At 40.0% G+C, this 21,831-nt stretch overlaps 1 non-coding gene across 1 annotated transcript; it reads right to left on the minus strand.

Moving 5' to 3' along the window:
- Positions 1-20,193: 20,193 nt before the first annotated feature.
- On the minus strand, positions 20,194-20,300 carry LOC136215920 (small nucleolar RNA R71). The gene has a single exon (XR_010682922.1). It is a non-coding gene; the product is annotated as a small nucleolar RNA R71 (small nucleolar RNA).
- Positions 20,301-21,831: the final 1,531 nt, after the last annotated feature.

The following is a 21,831-nucleotide window of genomic DNA, read 5'->3' on the forward strand; positions in this document are numbered from 1 at the left end:
TAATGTTTTTCATGAAGCGCATGTTTAACCGTATCATGTAAAATAGTTCAAATTAAATCCTAATCTTTTTAAGAAAGATCAATTTTAGTTACACGTTTTCAAAAATTTGAAAAGACTGACTTAATTGTTATTTAATTATCACATTAGATTTTCAAAATATCAATTATGCCTAAGATATTTAATGTGTTACTAATACAATTAAATAAAAAAAACCTGTTAAAATGCTAACAATGAACCTGTCACATGTAAGATAATTTTTTGTTTATCCAATGTCTAATATATTAGGGAAAATTATAAAACCGGGTCAAATGAGAGGCTCATTTACATATTAGATTAATTACCTAACCCATTACCTATCTAGACTTTTTTTTTAACTTTCTCAAAATACCTCAAACCTTTCATCTTCCCTCATTCCTTCTATTGGTTTCATCTCTCATTTGTTGTCTATCTTTTCATTTTCCCCTTCCTTTATATTATGCGAATCGAAGACATCGTTATTCAACGTTTTGTCGATTTCAATGGAAAAAAGCGGAAATAAGATAAACATCTACCGTTTCATCTTCATCGTTTTCCAGAAATTACTTCGCAAAATGAGTTTTCGTCACATTTTGCGAAGTCTACGAACAGAAAATCACCTGAAAAATGATGATTTTTCTTCGAAGATTATGCGAAGAAAAATTATCATTTTCTAGATTTTTTTTCTCTTCGCAGGTTTCGCAGAATCGCTTTCTGCGAAGCAAAACGTGACTTCAACTCATTTTGCGAAGTAAAAATCATCATTGTTGGGTGTCTTTTGCTTCTTAGATTCTCTCTCTACAAAGCGTTTCTTTCATTATTTCCCTAAAATTACTTAATTTTTGTGAAGGTTGGATAAAAAAACATCAATCACAGTGATCTATTTATCTTGAATACAAATGCATCAATCACAGTGAGGGGTGATTGAGATGTGATGAAGATGGTGAACCTGCCGATTTTTCTTGGTTTCTTTTCTGAAAAGAAAATAAAAATCACCATTATCATCCCAATGACCATTGATTCTCCATGACGCTGTCATTTTTCTTGCTTATGTAAAGTCTGGAAGCACTCCAATGTTCTAGTTCCTTCTGCTTCTGAACTTCCTGGGGTTTAGGATTTAGGGTTTGAATTATTATTTCAATCTTTTTGTAAATTTTGATAATATTATGATTTTAATGTTATATACTACTTCGTATTTTTCGTAAATTGCGAAGCCTGTGAAGATAATACTACTTAAGAACATGACTTGTACTTCGCATTTTGTGAAAACTGCGAAGAAAAAGTCAGGCTTTGCATATTGCGAAAAATCGAAGTAAATTTCATGTTCTTAAGTAGTATTTACCTTCGCAGGCTTCGCAGGATGTGAAAAATACGAAGTAAATTTCATGTTCTTAAGTAATATTATCTTCGCAAGTTCCACATTTTGTGATAAATGCGAAGTAAAACAGAAGAGAGAAACAAGAAAGAGTTAAACTTTCTAAGTGTTATATATTTATGAAGGTTATTTTGGAAAATTCACAAAAAAAGAAGTCTAGATAGGTAATGAGATTGGGTAATTGGTCTAAATATGTAAATAAGTCTCCCATTTGAACTAATATTATAATTTTTCTAATAATATATTAGTATAGTTATAAATAACCAATAAAAAAATATATGAAACTGTTCAAATTTATCATTAAAATTTGTTTGAAAGGTCTTAAAATTTTCTTTAGGCCTATTTTTTTTTTCTTCTCGAACATTCTTTATGCCTACTAGCCTCAAATTTAGGTAAATTATATACATGGTGTACAACTTTTACCCATTTTCATACTTTGATGTTCAATCTTTAATTTTGCACACTAAAGTGTACAACCTTCTGATGACCTCACACTAAAGTGTACAGCCAGTAATTATGGACGGTCAACCCGAAGTCAACGCACCACATCAGCAGTTTGACCACTTTAAAAGTAAAAAATTACACACCTAATGTGAAATTACTTAAATGCCATCATCCCCTTCCTTCCAACTCCTCTCTCTCTCTCTCCCTCTTTCCAACTCCTCTCTCTCTCCCTCTTTCCATTTCTCTCACTAAATTTTCTCTCCCTATATCTCTTCTCACTCAATTTTGATAATAAAATTCATCTAATCCACATCTTAAATAAGATAAAACCTAAAATTTATAAACTTCAACCCATGAATCCTATCAACCCAAGCATTAGAATTATCTTCTGCAACTTCTCTCTCTCATCCTCTCTCTCTCCTGCAACTTCTTTTTGTTAAAAGCATACCAATTTAATTTAATTAGATAGTTTTATTTTGAAATTAATGTTTCCCTTCATGAAATAGTACTGCTTCTACCATTGTTTATAGTAAATCGGGAAACAGGAAGAACATTTTCTGGATTTTCTAGAAAAAAGAATCTTTAGCTTGCTTTTCATCATTTTTATGCCTTCAAATAATCAGATTTCAATAGGAACTATTTATCCCCGGAATCGGTAATGGGCGCAACGTATCTTTTAAATAATCAGATTTCAATTGAATTTTATTGTGATTGAAAATTAAAAATTGAAATAAAAACTACAGTAAGAAGTCGATTAGTGCTAAGTGGAAGGAGAAGTCGTTAAATAAAGAGGGTTCAGGAGCAACAACAAAATCAGCATTGATCCACTACCCATCACATAATTAAGTGGTTAACCTAAGTGGTTAACCTCGTCAGAACAAATCCAGATTCAAAAATAAAAGTTCAATTTCATTCAATCAATTTTCTAGTATGCTCCAGTGTGTAATAATCAAATCATGAACAAATAAATTTTATAAGATAATAAAATTATCATCATAAGCCACATCTAAGATTGAACAACAAAAAAAAAAGAAGGAAAGAGTAATACAAAGAGAAGAAATGTAGTGGGATAGTCAAGAGTTAATCTTCAATTTTTGGAATGAAGAGTCTAGATCAAATACTCTGGTCCATAAATAATTGCTTCATCACAACCCTATAGCTTTAAACGTGGTTTATCTTCATTTTGGGCTTTCCTTATGCTAACTTATGCCTTGAGTTAGAAAGAGAAAGACAGAATTAGAGAGAGAGAGAGGAGAGTTAGAAAGAGAAAGGGAGAATTAGAGAGAGAGAGGAGAGTTAGAGAGAGAAAGGGATAATTAGAGAGAGAAGAATTAGAGAGAGAAGTGAACTTATAAAAGAAAAATGGAGGAGAGAGAAAATGAAAATATAAAGTTAAAGAAGATGGTGGATCCTACTTTTTATTAAAAATTGAGTGAAGAAGACAAGGGCAATTTAGTAATTATATAAGGAATAATGGTATTTTACTAATTAAGTAAAGAGTGGATCCCATTTTTTAAATTAATAGGATAAAAATGATGATATGACATGTTGACTTTGGGTTGACCGGTCACAATTACCGGCTGTATACTTTAGTGTGAGGTCACCAAAAGGTTGTACACTTTTATGTGCAAAATTAAAGGTTGTACACCAAAGTGTGAAACAAGGTAAACGTTGTACATCACGTATGTAATTTACCCCTTCAAATTTGGATTAAATAACTCAATATCGACTACTTTATTAAAAAAAATTATTTCAAATAAATAACAACTAATTATTGAGAAAATTATATGGAAAATTAGATTTAGAAAGTAACAGGAGAGGATATGTGAGGTAGTTTTTTTGGTATTTGGAGTAAGACATGAAGATGATCAACGCGAGAGTATTGACAAACGACTCCACTCTAATGCCTAAATTAGCATAATATATGATTGAGTATTAAGTAATTGAGAGTAATGCAATAGATCTGTGTACATACATTGACTATAGTGTTTAAGCCGTATTTATAAGATGTGCATGGGTAAATCTGTCAAATGATATTATCCTTAGATTCCTCGAAAGACATCTCGACCTATTAGGTAATTTATGTTATACCTGATTTGGGTTTTCTTGATTCTAGGCGGGACTGATAGGTTCTAATAACCTGAGTCGGATTCTGATGTCTTCATATTGTTCCATGTATTTGAGGAATAGTGATATCCCATTTTAGTGAAGGAAGAAGGCATCAACTGTGTGACTAGCATATGGTTATTGGGTAAATTTCTGTGGGTTTACTTTACTTGCTAAACTCGAACATGTGATTGCAATAGATTTGGAGATAAATATTAGCATGCTTATATATATGGAAAGGGTAAGGAATGCTTGCTTAAGTATTAGGAAGAGATTTCAATATCTATTAGTATAGGTTCCTTGTTAGGACGTAAGAACGTTTAAAATGAATCTTTCTGCTTAATGCTTTTAAATGTAAAAATACCACAAAGTGATTTGGGTATGCGTGTGTTAAATGAAACATAACCGCAAAGTGATTTAGATAAACATAGGAAAACACTATCAATGAAACATAACCAAACCCTTAAATGAAATGAATCCCAATGCTTTAGATAAAAGGTTGCAAGTTAAATTTTAAAACTTAAAATTAACTTTAAAACTTATAATTTTTTTATTGATCATAAATATATTTTACCTTAGTAGTATTCGGTTCATTAATATCCTCAATCTTAAAAAAAATCACTTAAGATTGTTTTTGATTAATTGATTTAACAATGCCAAGATGACAAATATTATAGAACTTAAATGTCTTCTGGAAACGGACCAGAAACTAGTATCTATATAAAAAAAGGAAAGAGCTCTTGGAGAAAAAATAGGATCTTGGAGAAAAAATAGGATCTTAGAGAAATAATAGGATCTTGTGATAAATCCTCTTGGCGATTAACCTTGCGATCGTCGTTCGGTCTCCCAATGGAGACCCTTCAGCCGCCCGTCTTTGGCCGACCGCCGGCTGACCCCACGAATCCGTTTTCTTCTGATCCACAGGGGCCTTCGTGGTCGAGATTGAATCTTGGTGCTGAGCCACCACACAGGAACTGGAGAGACCTATTGCTGAATGAAGAAGTGATACGGGATTCCAAGGTTCGTGAAAACCTTCGTGAGAATGGGAAAGTGGTGATTACTATTGATGAGGCGAATCCTTTATACCCAAAGGTATCACTTGAATCATCCCTGAAACAACAATTAACAACTCAATGGAATAGTGCCTTAATCATTAAGCTGCTTGGGAGAAAGCTGGGATATATTGCCTTGCACAAGAAGGTTTCAGATTTGTGGAAGCCGATTGCCAACTTTAAGATGATGGAAGTTGGGAATGGTTTTTATGTTGTTAAATTTGATGACCCCCTGGACAGAGAGCATGTAATACTGGATGGACCTTGGATTGTTCAAGGAAATTATCTGACTGTGCGTACCTGGTCCCCCACGTTTTCTCCTTCAGACTCCCTGATTGAATCTACCCTTGTGTGGCTTAGGTTCGCTTAAATACCATTGTTCTATTATAATCAAGATGTTCTTTTGGCTATTGCTGAAGCTATTGGAAAGCCTATTAAGGTCGATGATAACACGACCTTTGCTGATCGTGGTAAGTTTGCAAGGGTCTGTGTTGAGATTAACCTGCTGAAACCCCTTATTGCTTGTTTTAATCTTGATGGGATGGAGCAGAGAGTAGAATATGAAGGTTTACATACCGTGTGTACTGGTTGCGGTCGTTGTGGTCATCTTAGACAGGTTTGCTCCTGGCCTAGTGTCAATGAAGTTTTGTGCACAAGAGTGACACGAGCTGAGAGTGATACAATGGAGCATACTAAGAAGCCTATAATGGACCCTATAATTGAAGGAAACAATAGTGAGTCAATTCCAATTCCCGCTGCTACTATTTCAAGTCGGGAGGAGCATGAGTATGGACCTTGGATGGCTGTGCCCCGAAGGAAGCAAGCTTCTCGTGTCAGAGTCCCTTCTAAACCGCTTGCTGTTAAACCTGGGAATGTTGATGTGAATCCCTTTGAGGGAGTCCATTCGGATTGGGGCAAGAGTAAGAAAATTGGTAGTAAGGTCTTTGCTAGCTCAGGGCTAAATGAGGCTGGTGTGAGTCGAAACAAGAAATGGAAGAGGTTGAATGTGGTTACAAGTATCAGCTCTTTTGTGAGCAAGAACTCTTTTGGGGACTTGGCTGGTCCTGAGTCGAATGAGGCTAACAAGGCCTTGAAGTTGGCTCCAACTGGCTTTGATGCAAGGAAAAATAAAGGTAAACGGATTCGGTTGCAGTCGGATGATGGGGGACAGACTAGCAGCCTCCATCCTAGTCAAAGTGAATGTTTGGCTACAGGTAGGATATCTGAGGAGTTAGAGAACATGGAAGGAGTTGTGGAAGAGAGGTTGCACCTCCCTAGATAAGCGTTGTTGGTGCTCTTTGCTTCTCTTTTTGTTTTTTCCTTTAATGCGTTTTGTTATTTGGAATTGCTTTGGCGCTGGAGGAAGGGTATTCCAGAGGTCGCTGTTTCATCTTATTAGGACCCCTCGTCCTTCTATTGTTGTTCTTCTTGAACCTAGGATTCCTGGCTCCCGTGCTGACCAAATTTGGAAAGGTATGGGGTTTAGTTCTATGGAGATTGTGGAAAATGATGGCTTCAAGTGAGGGATTTGGATGTTCTGGGACGCTGCTGAGGTGCTAGTTGATGTTCAGTACAAAAATTACCAGTTTATTCATGCATGTGTCACTATTCTGGTTGGTAGCTCAAAGGGAGTTAAGTTTGAGCTTACTGCTATTTACGTAAGACCCCAGGGTGCTGCTAAGAGTCAGTTTATGGCCGATATGGTGAGTGTGAAGTCCTCTGTCAGACTTCCCTGGGTTATTGCAGGAGACTTCAACTGTATTAAATCCGCTGAGGAAAAATTAGGAGGCTCAAGTGTCTCTGCTTCTCGTTGTGCTTCTTTTTCTAATTAGATTAACTCTCTCCAGCTCATTGATGTGGGGTTTGTTGGCCCCCCTTTTACTTGGTTCTGCGGGTGCTCCCCTCGCACTCGTGTTGCCTGTAGGTTGGATCGAGCTCTGTGTGATTCTGGCTGGAGGCATTTTTTTCCTAACGGGATTGTTCGGCATCTCCCGAGACACAACTCTGACCACACGCCTATTTTGATTGATGTAATGGATGGTAGCCCGAGGCATAGCCGCACTCCGATTAGATTTCATGCTGCTTGGGCTAAACACCCTGGTTTCGCTGCTATCCTTAGAGATAACTGGGATGGGTCGAATGGGTTGGTTAAGGGCCTCCAACATCTAGCTTCTAGTCTTCAGAATTGGAACTCTAGCACTTTTGGTAATATCTTCTATAGAAAGAAAAGGCTTATGGCTCGTCTTGATGGTGTTCAAAAAAGGTTATGTCAGGTTAATGAGGGAGGCCTGTTTAAACTGGAAAGACGATTGTCTAATGAGTTATCGGTGGTTCTTCTACATGAGGAACTTCTTTGGTTCCAGAAATCCCGTGTTCAATGGATTAAATGTGGTGATTGGAACTCTAGGTTTTTTCATACTTCGACTTTGATCCGTAGGAGGAGAAATCGCATTGATGGCCTTCAAAATATTGGGGGTGAGTGGATTTAGGATGATAGTCGTTTGAAGCAGCTAGCAGTTAGCTACTTTTAGGGGGTGTACACGAATGACGTGAGGGGTAGACCAAAGCTCAGTACTTGTCAGAGTTTTCCGAATTGGAACGCTATGGCCATTGATGGTCTGAACATGTTGTTTTCTACTGACGATGTCAGGAGAGCAATTTTCGCTATGCCCCCTTTTAAAGCACCTGGCAAAGATGGGTTCCAGGATTTTATCTACTAGAAGTTCTAGGACATCCTTGGGCCCGCTGCTTGAACTTGTGCTCTGAAGGCACTCAATTCGGGAGTTTTGGAGGAGGGTTTGAACACAACCCTGATTACCCTTATTCCTAAAGTGGCCAATCCTGTTAACCTGACCCAATTTCGGCCCATTAGGTTGTGTAACGTGCTGTATAAGGCCATCACTAAATGCTTAGTTCTGAGATTAAAAGAACACCTCCAGTATCTCATTGGCCTGTGTCAGAGTAGTTTTGTTCCGGGTAGGCAGATCTCTGATAATGTTATTCTTATGCAAGAGGTTGTGCATTCCCTTAAAAGAAGATCAAGTAGAATGGGAGTCATGATCCTTAAGTTTGATCTAGAGAAAGCTTATGACTGCATTAATTGGGATTTCCTCCATGATACGCTGGTGCTTCTTAATATTCCTCCTCATTGGGTGGACTTGATTATGACTTGTGTTTCCACTCCGCGTATGTCAGTTCTGTGGAATGGAGAAGAGTCTCAGGAGTTCAGCCCGAACCGTGGTCTTCGTCAAAGGGATCCTCTGTCCCCTTATTTGTTTGTGCTTTGTATTGAGCAGCTGAGCCATCTTATTGGTGATGCCATTGGGAATGTGAGCTAGAAGTTGATACAAGTGTCTAGAAGAGGTCCTAAGCTCTCTCATTTGATGTTTGCTGATGATATTGTACTGATGGCGCAGGCATCGGTAGATCAGGCCATCACGATGAAAGGCGTCCTGGAAAGTTTTTGTTTTGCTTCAGGGCAGTGTGTTAGCTTCTCCAAATCGAGGGTCTCCTTCTCCTCTAATGTTCCGGAGTGGGTTGCTTCTAGGATTTGCACGGTGTTGCAAGTGGAACCGACTACAAACCTGGGTAAGTATCTGGGAGTGTTTCTCTTCCATAAATGAGTGGATCGCAGTGACTTTCAGCATGTTGTGGATAGAGTGCAGAACAGGCAGAATGGGTGGAAGAGTCATTGCCTATCCCTTGCTGGTAGAACCACCCTGATTCGCTCTGTTGCCTCCTCTATTCCTTCTTACATTATGCAGACGACGATTATACCGATAAATGTGTGTCGCCTTTTGGATTGTTTGAATCGTCAATTTTTGTGGGGTAGTGTGGGTAGCCGGCGTAAAATTCACCTTGTCCGATGGGACATTGTGTGTTGGCCAAGAGGTTGGGGTGGCCTGGGAATTCTCCCTACGCGGGAGTTTAATTTGGCTATGGTGGCGAAGCTTGGTTGGAGGTTAATCACTGAAGATTCGACCCTTTGGGTTCAAGTTTTGAGGAACAGGTATATGAAAGGTACGTCTGATCTTAAGGAGATTCATGCTAAGCAAAATTCTAGTCATGTTTGGAAGAGCATTGTGCAGGGTTCAGTTTTATTGAATCACGGGCTTGAAAGGCTCGTCGGAAATGGTACTTCAACGAAATTCTGGACTGATAGATGGGTGGGGGATAGCACTCTTGAGGAAAATTGTATTTCAGTGATTCCTGAGACTGTTAGAGGTAGATCTATAGCTTCCTATTGGAGGAGGGAAGGGGGCTGGGATTGGGAGATGCTTCATGGTTTGATTCCGAGCTCTACTTTGCTTCATCTGGCATCAATGGTCGTTTTTCCTGGTGACGAGCAGCAAGATTCCTGGAGGTGGCAGCTCACTAGTTCAGGTATGTTTAGCGTCAAATCTGCGTTTAGTTTAACCCAAGTCCATGGGAGGGATTTGATGCATACTAAGAATTGGAAGATGATTTGGAATTTGCAAATCCCGGAGAGATTGAAATACTTTATTTGGTTACTAATGTATGAAGCTGTTTTGGTTAATACAGTTCGGATGGCGAGACATCTGAGCGTGTCTGATGTGTGCTTAGCGTGCGGTTTGTCGGAGTCAGTATTGCACGTTTTGAGGGACTACAGTGAGGCTGTGGGGCTTTGGCGGTTCCTGATACCTGCTGCGGATTGGATTGAGTTTTGCCGTGCTGATCTTAGTTCTTGGCTGATAGCTGGTCTCAGTAAAAAGGGGAATTGGCGTGGTATAGGCTGGAGTACCGTGTTTGTCTACACCATCTGGTGGCTATGGCGGTGGAGATGCTCGACGGTGTTCGATCCGGATACTGTTGTCTATCGAAATAAGCTGGAATTTGTATATGGTAAAGCTGGGGAATGTCAGAAAGCCTTTTTAGATGAGCAGCGCATGAGAAATAGAAGTAGAAGGACTGTCATGGTTAGTTGGAAGCCCCCATCGAAGGGCTGGATCAAGGTGAATAGTGATGGTGCTTGTAAGGGAGCCCCGGGTCCGGCGGCTGCAGGGGGCATTGCTCGGAATGACAATGGAGTTTGGGTAGGAGGGTTCGCTATTAACTTAGGTATTTGCAGTGCTGTGCTTGCGGAGCTATGGGGTCTGTACTTCGGGTTGAAGTTTGCTTGGGATAGACATTTCCGTAGAGTTGTATTCGAAATGGACTCGCTTGTGGTTGTGGATTTGGTGAAGAATGGTAAGGATCATAGGCATAGGTTCTTTTGGCTGGTTGATGAGTGTCAAAGATTGTTAAGACATGATTGGAAAGAGGTTAGGTTGATTCATGTTCTCCGCGAAGGTAACTGTGCCGCGGACTGGATGACGAATTACGCAGGAAGTTTACCCCTGGGTCTTCACGAGTGTGAGGTGCCTGTTTAGACGAGATGCCGCGGCCTAATCTCCCGGGCGGACCGGGGGGTGGACACCTCATGGCGACGTAAGCGGTGATTGGCGCCGAAAGCAACCAATCGTGGAATCAAGCTGCTCGGCAGGACCGGAGCTCGGAGATATGGAAGAGTCGCCACCCACGAATGGGAAAATGAACACCGATCCCTTGCGGGAGACCGGTGTGGGTTTGGGAAACTTAGGTACGAGCCGAGAAGGCTAGCTCCTTTCCGGAGAAAGGCTACTAGGCACCCCGACATCGTCCGGTTATGAACCACCGGCCTCCTACTCAGCATGTTAGGCGATAACGGACTAATCGTATATTTCTTTAAGTTTAAAATTCATTTCAAACCTTTTCTTTCTCGTTTTGAAAACCGTTTTGAGCATACATTATTGAAAAGCCATTTTAGTAAAGAATCACCCATTTACATCAGTTCAATATACATAGGAAAGAGAGGGGGAGAAGGAAGAATTGATTTATTTGTAACGTGATTTATGCTTCGTGTCACATACTAATTCTATACTAATTCACTTCCCCAAAACGAGTTTATATACATGGTTCGTACCTTAATCGCCGTTGGAACGATTTAGGTACGTTTCAAAACCCCGTTTAATGATGTTCACTCGAATCGCCATTGGACCGACTCGGGCGTTGAAAATGTTGGGATAAAAGCCTTTGATAAGAAAACGTAGTTAAACATACAAGTCAATTTTATTTTGTACAAATCCTTTAAGAAAACGATTCAAAACTTCATTATTTACAATGAAAACGATTTTAATTACAAGGTTCGCTTAATCCGTCGTTGGAACGGACTAAGGTTTTAAAACGTGATGTTTTGGAAATGATCTAAAGATGTCAAGAAAATATTATTTGCACTTTGAGAACCTCTAGAAAAGCTTTTAGTTTAAATAATCAAATTGAAAACTCTTTTTGGTGATTTATTTCCCCCTTTTGACTCAATGGACTCTTTACTTGTCATAATTACAACAATAAACATATTAAATCAAAATTCACTCCAAATAAAGCCCATTTGAAATATGGACCCATAAATGTCCAAAGAATAAAGAAAATAATATAGACATATTATATACATTTTAGCCAAAAAAACCCATGAAATATTTATAGAGAAAATAAGGATAAGTGAAAAGATACTATGTAATAAACATATAAGAAATGACAATAAAAATACTAAATATAATACATTTTTACTTTAAACATGTGAAAATAATAGATAAAGCTCCTAAATAAGAAAATAACATTTATCCCCAAAATAGTTTCACCTAATAATAACTAGTATAATCCGAATAGCCCAAAAACTATATATATATATACATAATGTAGTTTAAATATCAAAATAAAACCCATTATCCATAAAATATCTACTAATTAATTACTTCCAAAACACTCAAGTAAATAACATTCTAAAATAAAATCCATTATCATTTAAATGAAGGAAAAAGAAAATATATATATACGTATACTTAGATTAAATCAAAAAATGATATATAAATATCCTAAATAACTATATGTACCAACTATCCAAAAATAGTTTGAAAACATTTATTACATAAATATACATATATGTACAAAGGATTAAAAGCTTAAAAGTTGAGAAAGAGGGACCAAAACAGCATTTTTTTACATTCCAGCAGATTTACCGACGGAAAATCCGTCGGTAATCAGCAATTAGTGACAGAAAACGCAAATTACAGCAGCACTCCAATTATTTCCAGATTTATTCAAAAGCTTTAAATTAAGTCTAATTCAATCGTTTTGGATTTCCGAACTACCAAAAATGGATCATAGTCAATAACGGAAGTTCCTAAAACGACGTTTTTATTTTAAAACGTTATTTGGAAATTTCTTTTTTAAGAAACTTATAATTACAACGTCTTTTAATACCCGAACTACCTTTTTATCGGATCACGGTTCGTATTGGGATATCAAAACGAGGTTTTTATTTTAAAACAAAACCAAATTTTATTCAACACGAGACGAAAATTAAATAAATACGCAAGATTAAATAAAACCTGGTAAATAAATAAATAGCTAAATAAATAAAATTATAACATAAAAATAAATAAAGGAAAAGAAATAAATTAAATAAAATAAAACGAGTCTAGTCCTCGGATAATACCTTAAGTTCGGTATTGACGATTGAAGTCGGTTGATTCCACGAATCGTGCTTTTCCGGTATTTTTTTGTATTTTTAGTAAAATCATAACTTTTAGGAAATTCGGAATTTTTAGGAAAAAAAAATGTTTTTTCCCAAAAAAAGTCACTTCTCTCTCTAAAATGTTAGAGTGAGAAATTCCTCTCCCAAAAATCCTCCCCTCCAAAATGCATGGGGATCCGTGCTTTTTTATAGGCATTGGATCCCCGGAAGGAATGGGCGACGCCCGAGCAAGATCGGGCGTCGCCCAAAAGGGTTGGGCGGCCGTCCAAGCCATGTTGGGCGGCCGCCCAACCTCTGTTGGGCGATCGCCCAACAATCGTTGGGCGAGCGCCCAACAATCGTTGGGCGCGCGCCCAACCGATGTTGGGCGCTCGCCCAACAATCGTTGGGCGCACGCCCAACCGACGTTGGGCGCGCGCCCAACGATCGTTGGGCGTTCGCCCAACGTCGTTGGGCGCTCGCCCAATGGCTGTCGGGCGCGCTCGCCCGACGCCTGCCGGGGCGCGTCTCGCACCGTTGGGCGCACACGCCCCGTGGCTGTCGAGCGCGCGCTCCGTGCCGTCGGGCTCGTGCGTCCAACGGACGTCGAGCGCGCGCCACTCGCAGTCGGACGTGTGCGTCCAGCGGACGTCGAGCGCGCGCCCTGTGCTGCCGGGCGGGCGTCCGACCATCGTTGGACGCGCGTCGGCTGCCGCTAGGCGCTCGCACCGCTCCGCTCCGCTGAGCACTCGTGAGCCGCCCAATCGACGACCGCGACCCATTGCAACTTCTCCTTCCTTATTATATATTATATATTTTTTGTTTTTAAAACTTCCGGAATCAACCGTTTCAACCGTCTTGTTTACATGTTTTCGTCACAGGTCCTCCGACTCGGTGTCTACAGTTGCCCCTACTTTCCTATTTTGACAGTGATGTGTGTGTTTTGAAAACGTTTTTTGCTAAAGCAACACATGCAATGTAAAACATATAAAAGTAAAAGACACGTAAAGAGTAGGAGGAAGAATACCTGACCTTCGTGCTGCGCGTTCCGGCGTCATTCTCGATTCTTTCCATCCTTGCCTTTGAATCGGCTGCCGGCAGATGTTCTTCTTACGGACCCTAGCCTAAGTGGACTGCGGGTAAAAGTGGCTCAAAAGCTACCCTAGTCTACGACTGTGGGTAAAATGGCTCAAAAGCGACCCCCGGTCTACTACCGTGGGTCAAATGGTTCAAAAGCAACCCTGGTCCACGACCGCGGGTGAAAATGGCTCAAAAGCAACCCTAGTCTACGACTGTGGGTAAAATTGCTCTTTCCAGCTACCCTAGTTTCTAAATCAACCGCAGGTAAAATTGCTCTTTCTAGCTACCCTAGTCTCTAAATCAACCGTAGGTAAAATTGCTCTTTCTAGCTACCCTAGTTTCTAAATCAATCGTAGGTAAAATTGCTCTTTCTAGCGACCGTAGTCTTTATCTCGACCGCAGGTAAAGTTGCTTTTTCTAGCGACCCTAGTCTTTATCTCGACCGCAGGTACTCTTTCGTTTTGCATATCTCAAGATCAATTGTTCTACCCTAATCTCTACATCGATCGCAGGCGTTTTCTTGTATTGTAGATCTCCAAACCGAACATTCGACCCTAATCTATACATCGATCGCAGGTGTCCTTTCGTTTGTATATCTCCAAATCAACTGTTCGACCCTAATCTATACATCGATTGCGGGCGTCCTCTCGTTTGTATATCTCCAAATCAACTGTTCAACCCTAATCTATACATCGACCGCGGGTGTCCTTTCGTTTAGCGTATCTTTAAATCAACCGTTCAACCCTAATCTATACATCGATCACGGGCGTCCTCTCGTTTTTCATACCTCAAAATCCATCGTTCTACCCTAATCTCTACATCGATCGCAGGCGTTTTCCTGTATCGTAGATCTCCAAACCGAACATTCGACCCTAATCTATACATCGATCGCAGGCGTCCTTTCGTTTGCAAATCTCCAAACCAACCGTTTGACCCTAATCTCTACATCGATTGCAGGCATCCTTTGTTGATGATAGCTGGGCTTTATCACTCGTCCGAGAGTTTGTGACCGCAGTCGCTTGGATATTTGGGCTTTATCACTCGTCCGAGAGTTTGTGACCGCAGTCGCTTCTTTTTACCAGGATTGTCCGCGTTTGACCGGAGTCGATGATGCCGTAGACCGAAGCCCGTAGCATGGCCTGTGCCTATTGATGATGCCGTAGACCGCAGTCCGTAGCGGGGCCTGTGCTCGTTGGTGATTCCGTAGACCACAATCCGTAGCGGGGCTTGTGCCCATTGATGATGCCGTAGACCGCAGTCCGTAGCGGGGCCTGTGCCCATTGATCGAATTTTAATTTACCTATCGGAGCCTGCCTAAACTCACACGGATTTCTTGGAGCTATCCGCGTATTTCTGCATGCGGCTTGACTTGAGTCACGCCCCTCGCCTGGTGAATATTTTTATGGTATGACCTAGTGTAGTTATATGTATGCATATGATTATGAATGAATATTTTTCTCTCTTTTTCTCTTCTCTTTTTTTTTGTACATTGCTTCCCTCCTATTTTCTTTACAGGGAGACCTCCATTATATTGACCGAAGATTACAGGAGAACGTGGCAGTTGGGCAAGGGGAGTGGCTACTGGATGCTGATGCTCAGATCGGACGTCGTTGTCGGGATAGGGAGGATGAGCGCTCCAACTGGGAGGAGCGAGGCCGAGCAGCCGAGGAGAGGAGCCGTGTGGATATAGAAGCCCAGCGAGCTGCTGAGGGGAGCTTGCGGATTGCGGTGGAGAGCCGCCGAGTTGCCGGGGAGCGGGAACCTTACTTCGGAGGCTTTGATTCGTTTGAGGGCTTTTGGGACTTTGGGATTCCTTCTCATTGATAGTCCCGTCATTATTTCGGTTTACAACTTTATTAATACTACCGTGATGTACGGCGGGTATATGTGACAAAGATATTTGGGTAGGCTTTTTATTTGGTGGTGGGGAAAAGAAATGTATAATTCATGACTTACAATACCATGCATTCAGTCGATCATAATAATTCCAATCATTCTCTTCAAATATATTCATGCCTTTATTTATTTACAAACAACAGAAATACTTAGCCGCTTATACATTATTTTTATAATTGCTCAAGATACAACTACTGTTACCAGGACCCGCCTTTTTTCGGTTTTCAGATCCCAGCGATTTTTCAACTCTCCTTTTATTATCCCGGAATTTTCAAATGAGCGCCCTTTCGGGTTTTCACCCATTGGGATGTCCCTTATTGTTGCATAGGTCGCCCTTTGCGGGTTTTCAACCTATCGGGAATTTTTCTTTCTTTCTTTCTTTTTTTTTTACGAAAAGTATTTCTTGAGCCTATCCAGATTGGTAGGTTCGGAGAACTCCATGCCGTCCATGGTGGTAAGCTTCACCGCGCCTTTGCTCAGGATTTTCTTCACGAAGAATGGTCCTTCCTAGTTAGGTTTAAACTTGCCTCTAGGGTCGGTGTGCGTCACTCGGATCTGTTTCAGCACCAAATCTCCCTCTTTGATAGGGCTGGCCTTGACCTTTTTGTTGAAGGCTCGGGCCATCCTTCTCTGATATAACTGCACATGGTAAAGGGCTTCCATCCTTTTCTCGTCTACCAATGCTAACTGTTCATACCGCTTCTTCACCCATTCCGTCTCAGGAATTTCTGCTTCTACCGCGATTCTCAGCGATCGCTTCTCAATCTCAATCGGCAGAACTGTTTCTGCCCCATATACTAAGGAGAATGGCGTTGCCCTAGTAGATGTTCTAATAGCCATGCGATAGGCCCACAAAGCAAGCGGAAGCTGCTCGTGCCAATTCCGATGTGACTCCACTGTCTTTACGAGAATCCTCTTAAGGTTCTTATTTGTGGCTTCCACTGTCCAGTTGGCCTGCGGGCGATATGGAGAAGACCTATGATGCCCGATACCGTATTCTTGAAAGAGACCTCTCACTTCCCCCTGGAACTGGACCCCATTATCCGTGATCATGTGATGAGGCACTCCGAACCTAGTGATCATTTGTTTTTCGATAAATCTCCTCATTTGCTTCGACCCTAGCTTACTGAATGATTCGGCCTCCACCCACTTGGTGAAGTAATCGATAGCGACTACGATGAATTTGTGTCCATTTGACGCATTAGGTCTCACCTCACCGATGATATCGATGCCCCAAGCTGCGAACGGCTAGATGGGCTCCAATACATGCAGTTCCATGGTCGGTAAATGATTATAATCCCCATGGATTTGGAAATCGTGACATTTCTTTGCATATTCGTGGCAATCTCTTTTCATGGTAAGCCAATAGAAGCCCTGCCTCACAATTTTCTTCGCTAACACTGCTCCCCCCATATGGGCTCCACAAATTCCTGAGCGCACCGAATCCATCATCTCGCGGGCTTCCCCTTCATCTAGACATCTTAATTTCAACCCATCGATGTGCCTTTCGTAGAGTAAGTCATTATGGATGATGAATTTTTGAGCTAATCTTCTGATCACGGCTTGATCCCTAAGTTCCGACTCCGCCGGGTATGTTCCATTCTTCATAAAGTTCACGATATCGAAATACCACGGCTTTTCATCTGCCCCTAATAACATTACGTCTTCGTAGCATGGTTTGTGAGATCTCCTCAATACCAACGGCTTCGAGGCAAGGGTCCGAGGGTTGTCCCAAACTGATACCAAAGTGGCCAAAGCATCTGCTGCCTGGTTCTGTGCTCGAGGAATATGATAAAAACGACCTTCCTTGAATCTTTGTGCCAACCCCTCTAGCTGGTCTAGGTATGGACGTAGCCTTTCTTCCCTCCCTTCCCAGTTTCCTTGTGCCTGTTCGATGATCAGCTTGGAGTCACCCCAAATTTTGACATATGATGCCCCTAGTGCTGCTAGTGACTCCAACCCACAGATGCACGCTTCGTATTCGGCCATATTATTGGTGAGCGGCAAGGATAACTTCTTTGCCATCGGGATTCTTTCTCCCTCCGGTAAGGTAAGTAGTACTCCTACTCTGGCTCCATTCGAATTAACTGCTCCATCGAAGAACATTTTTCACGGTATAACTTCAATTGCGTTCAAGTGTTCATCGGGGAAATCATAGCTTATCTCTTCCTCCTCTGCATTCAGAGGTTGGTTGGCCAGAAACTCTGCTACGGCCCTCCCTTTGATAACCTTCTTCGTTACATATTCAATGTCAAACTCGGATAAAAGTAGCAATCATCGGGCTAACTTCCCTGTTAAAGACGGAGTTTGGTACAGATACTTCACCGGATCCATTCGGGAAATAATGATCACTTTGTAAGATTGAAAATAGTGCCGTAGTTTCTTTGTTAACCATACTACCGCCACGCACGTCTTTTCAATCATGTTATACTTAAGCTCATATTCCAAGAGCCTCTTACTCAGATAGTACACCGCGTGCTCCACACCGGTGTCCCCTTCTTGGGCCAGCTTTGCCCCAATAGATCGCTCCTCGATCGCTACTGTTAAGCCCAAAATATACCTAAAATATCATTAACATTTACATCATTTTTATTACGAATTTGTGTTATTTATATCTGTTTAGATTACTTTTACTTTCGAATATCTTTCTTTCTTGCAAGGTACTTGAATATTTGGTAAAATCCAAATAGGAACGAAAAAGGATCTAAAACAGAAGAAAAGCCCTACAAAAGGAGTCAAAGACGACGTAAATCGAAAGCGCCAAGTCGAAGACACGAACGAAAGCAAGAAGTAAGAAAACCTGTCGGGCCGCGACAGTGGATCCCAGACCCGCGGCCGCGACACGCGTGGTATAACCTTTTCTCCCCTTCGTCCGTCGCTCAGCTCAGTGCTACGTCATTCACGGCCGCGGATTACTATCCTCGGTAAGTGCAGAAATTCACCAAGAGCATTTAACACATGCTGAAAATCCAAGAAACGCGTTCGTTCAAGTGGATAAAGACGTCCTTTCACAACGGACACGACTCTTAACCAACGGATACATCACTTCAAACACAACCCTTCAACATCTATAAATAAAGAGTTGATGTTGAGAAAAAGTGTAATGAAATGCTATAATATAGATATAGAAATCAGAGCGTAGAACTTATGTCGAAGTTCTAAGTAAAAACATTTCGAAAGTTAGAAATTAGATTCTGTACAAAACAAGATGAGGTACACATATTGTTTATAGTTTAATTACAACTCAGTAGCGTTTAGACATTGTTCCAGTTTTAGTTTGCATCATGGTAGTGGCCGACCGAATCCCTATTACGAAGTTACAGCGAGAAGATTGAGTAAAGTGTTCGCCCCCGAGCCTGACAACCTCCTAGGAAACCCAAGGAAGCGGAACCGATCAAGCCCTTCACTTGCACGCCCTCGAAGAACTCGATGCTCCTTATTCTCTGTAAACTTGTATCAATTTATATTTCATCTAATAAAGTCCGTTCTATTCGACAAATCATAATGCAGCACTTATGGTAACCAATCCAATATAAGTGAGGCTGGTGTTTTCATTAATATGCACTTGAATTCAAAATCATTACAAGGAAACTTTGTTGAACACTTAGGCAAATTATCATCTCGAAAGAGTGTTAATTTGAGTAAGGGCAACTATCCCGAAAGGGTTTTGTCGCGTTCAAAGCCAATTAATTAGAGGTTCCGTCATTTATTTCATCATCATAATAATACAAAGTTTAAGTTGTTTTCTTTGCTTAATGCAAATGAACAAATTCATTCCTTTTTCTAATAAGTTCTAAATGTTCCTGTTTTGTAAAATTCATCCTTAAAATCAAAAGATCTTTCTAACAATCGATTTATTCTAAATACATAATCTTATTCCAGCATTTTCAAATACTCAAAGTTCACAAATTCAATCAAATAAATTTCCTAAATTCAATTAATCCAATTTTCACTTTTCATTTACATTTAATAATAAATCCAACAAGTTCGAAATTAATAATTCAAAAATAAGTTTTTCGTTAAAAAACGTATCCCTGTGGGATCGATATTTTTATTACTACAAGCGAAACCGTGCACTTGCGGAACAATTTATATAACACATTTTGTTTTCAATTTTGTTTTGAAGGTAGTTTGGCTCGTGTAACAATTTCAAGTTCATGCGCAGTTCGCGAAATTCGGGCACGCCACCAGATCCTTTTGATCCAGAAATTGAAAGAACACTTAAGAAAAACAAGAAAAATAATAAAAACAAAGACAAAACACCCTTACAAACCAAAGTAGTCCAGCCAGAAATCATGGCCGATCCACCGACACTTATGGATTATGCTAGGCCAGGAATGGCCGGTGTAACTAATAGTGTAGTTAGACCCCGTATAAACGCAAATCAATTTGAAATTAAGCCTGCTTTGCTTAATATGTTGCAAAACAACGTAACGTTTTACGGATTGCCTAACGAAAACCCTAATGCACATTTGACAAATTTCTTAGAAATTTGTGACACTTTTAAAATTATTGATGTAACAGCCGAAGCAATCAAACTTCGCCTCTTTCCTTTCACTTTGAAGGATAAGGCAAAAATTTGGTTAACTTCTATGCCTGCTGCAACATTTGAAACTTGGGACCAATTAGCCCAAGCATTTTTACAAAAATATTTTCCCTTAGCAAAAACCGCAAGAGTCATCAAAGAGTTGACATCTTTTACACAAAATGATAATGAAACTCTTTATGAAGCTTGGGAACGTTTTAAAGAACTTCAACGTTTATGCCCACACCACCAATTGCCAGATGCACTTTTAATGCAGACATTCTATAATGGATTAAATCCTACGACTAGAGGTTCATTAGATGCTATGTCTGGAGGGTTATTTATGAAGAAGACGTCCGCCCAAGCAAGATAACTTTTGGAGGAAATGGCAATCAACAGCAGTATGTGGCCCGCAGAACGTGGACATATACCAATGGCGAAACCATCATCCTCATGTACATCATCGGTTAAAGGTGTAATGAATCTTGATCCTGTAGCAATGTTACAAGCCCAATTTTCTGCCTTATCGCACAAAATTGATAAATTTATGGCACCATGCGATCCTAATGATCCGATCCAGAGAGACATTGATTACGAAGGTATGAATGAGATAGAACAGGTAAATTTTGTCCAAGGACAAAACCAAACTACTAATCCTTATTCTAATACTTATAATCCTGGATGGAGAAATCATCCTAACTTTAACTGAAAAGATGGTAATAATAATAATAATGCAAATGCTAATCAATATCGTATAAATAATTATCAAAATCAAACAAGAGATACGATTAGAACTTTATCTTCAAAAATCGACAAATTTATAGATGCTATGAATGGAAAGGTAAGTAATCAAGACGATGATTTTAAACGGATCGAAAATAAATTCGATCAGCTTATCAAAAACCAATCATCTAGCATCCATAATTTGGAGGTTCAAATTGGACAACTTGCTAAATCAATTCCATCCCGCAAAGAGGGAAGTCTTCCCAGCCAAATGGAAGAAAAACCGAAAGAGCATGTTAAGGCTATCACTCTTCGTTCGGGGAAAAACTACTTAGGTCCGGAAATGCCCGGAAATTCAACTTTACCTGGAAATGATTCACCACAATCCAAAGAAGATACATTAAAACAAAAAGATACGCCAATTGACTCTAATCCAAAACCTTTTGTACCAAAGCCACCTTTTCCACACAGGGTCCGAAATAAGGACCATGATAAACAACTTTTATCATTTTTAGACAAACTTAAAAATTTGCATATAAATTTAACATTCATGGATGCAATTACGCAAATTCCTAATTATGGAAAATTCTTGAAAGATTTAATTTCAAAAAAGATTAGTTGGGAAGGAATTTCATCCATTTCACTTTCTGAAGAATGTAGTTCGATAGTATCAAGCAAATTACCTACTAAACTCAAAGATCCCGGATGCTTTACCATTCCGTGTACTTTGGGAAATATGGAATTCCCAAGCTGTCTTTGTGATTTAGGAGCTAGTATAAACTTGATGCCATTGTCTATTTTTGAGAAATTAGGATTAGAAGAAGACATCAAGCGTACCAATATGGTTTTGCAATTAGCGGATCAATCCACTAAAAGACCATATGGTATAATTGAAGACGTTTTGGTAAAAGTTGACAAATTTATTTTTCCTACTGATTTTGTTATCTTAGATTTTGCTTATGATGCTAATTGTCCGCTAATCTTTGGTAGACCATTCATGAACACGGGACGTGCTCTAGTTGATGTGTCGGAAGGAAAAGTAGTTTTACGAATAGGTGACGAT

Source organism: Euphorbia lathyris, chromosome 1 (genome assembly GCF_963576675.1).
Source record: "Euphorbia lathyris chromosome 1, ddEupLath1.1, whole genome shotgun sequence".
Lineage (NCBI taxonomy): Eukaryota > Viridiplantae > Streptophyta > Magnoliopsida > Malpighiales > Euphorbiaceae > Euphorbia > Euphorbia lathyris.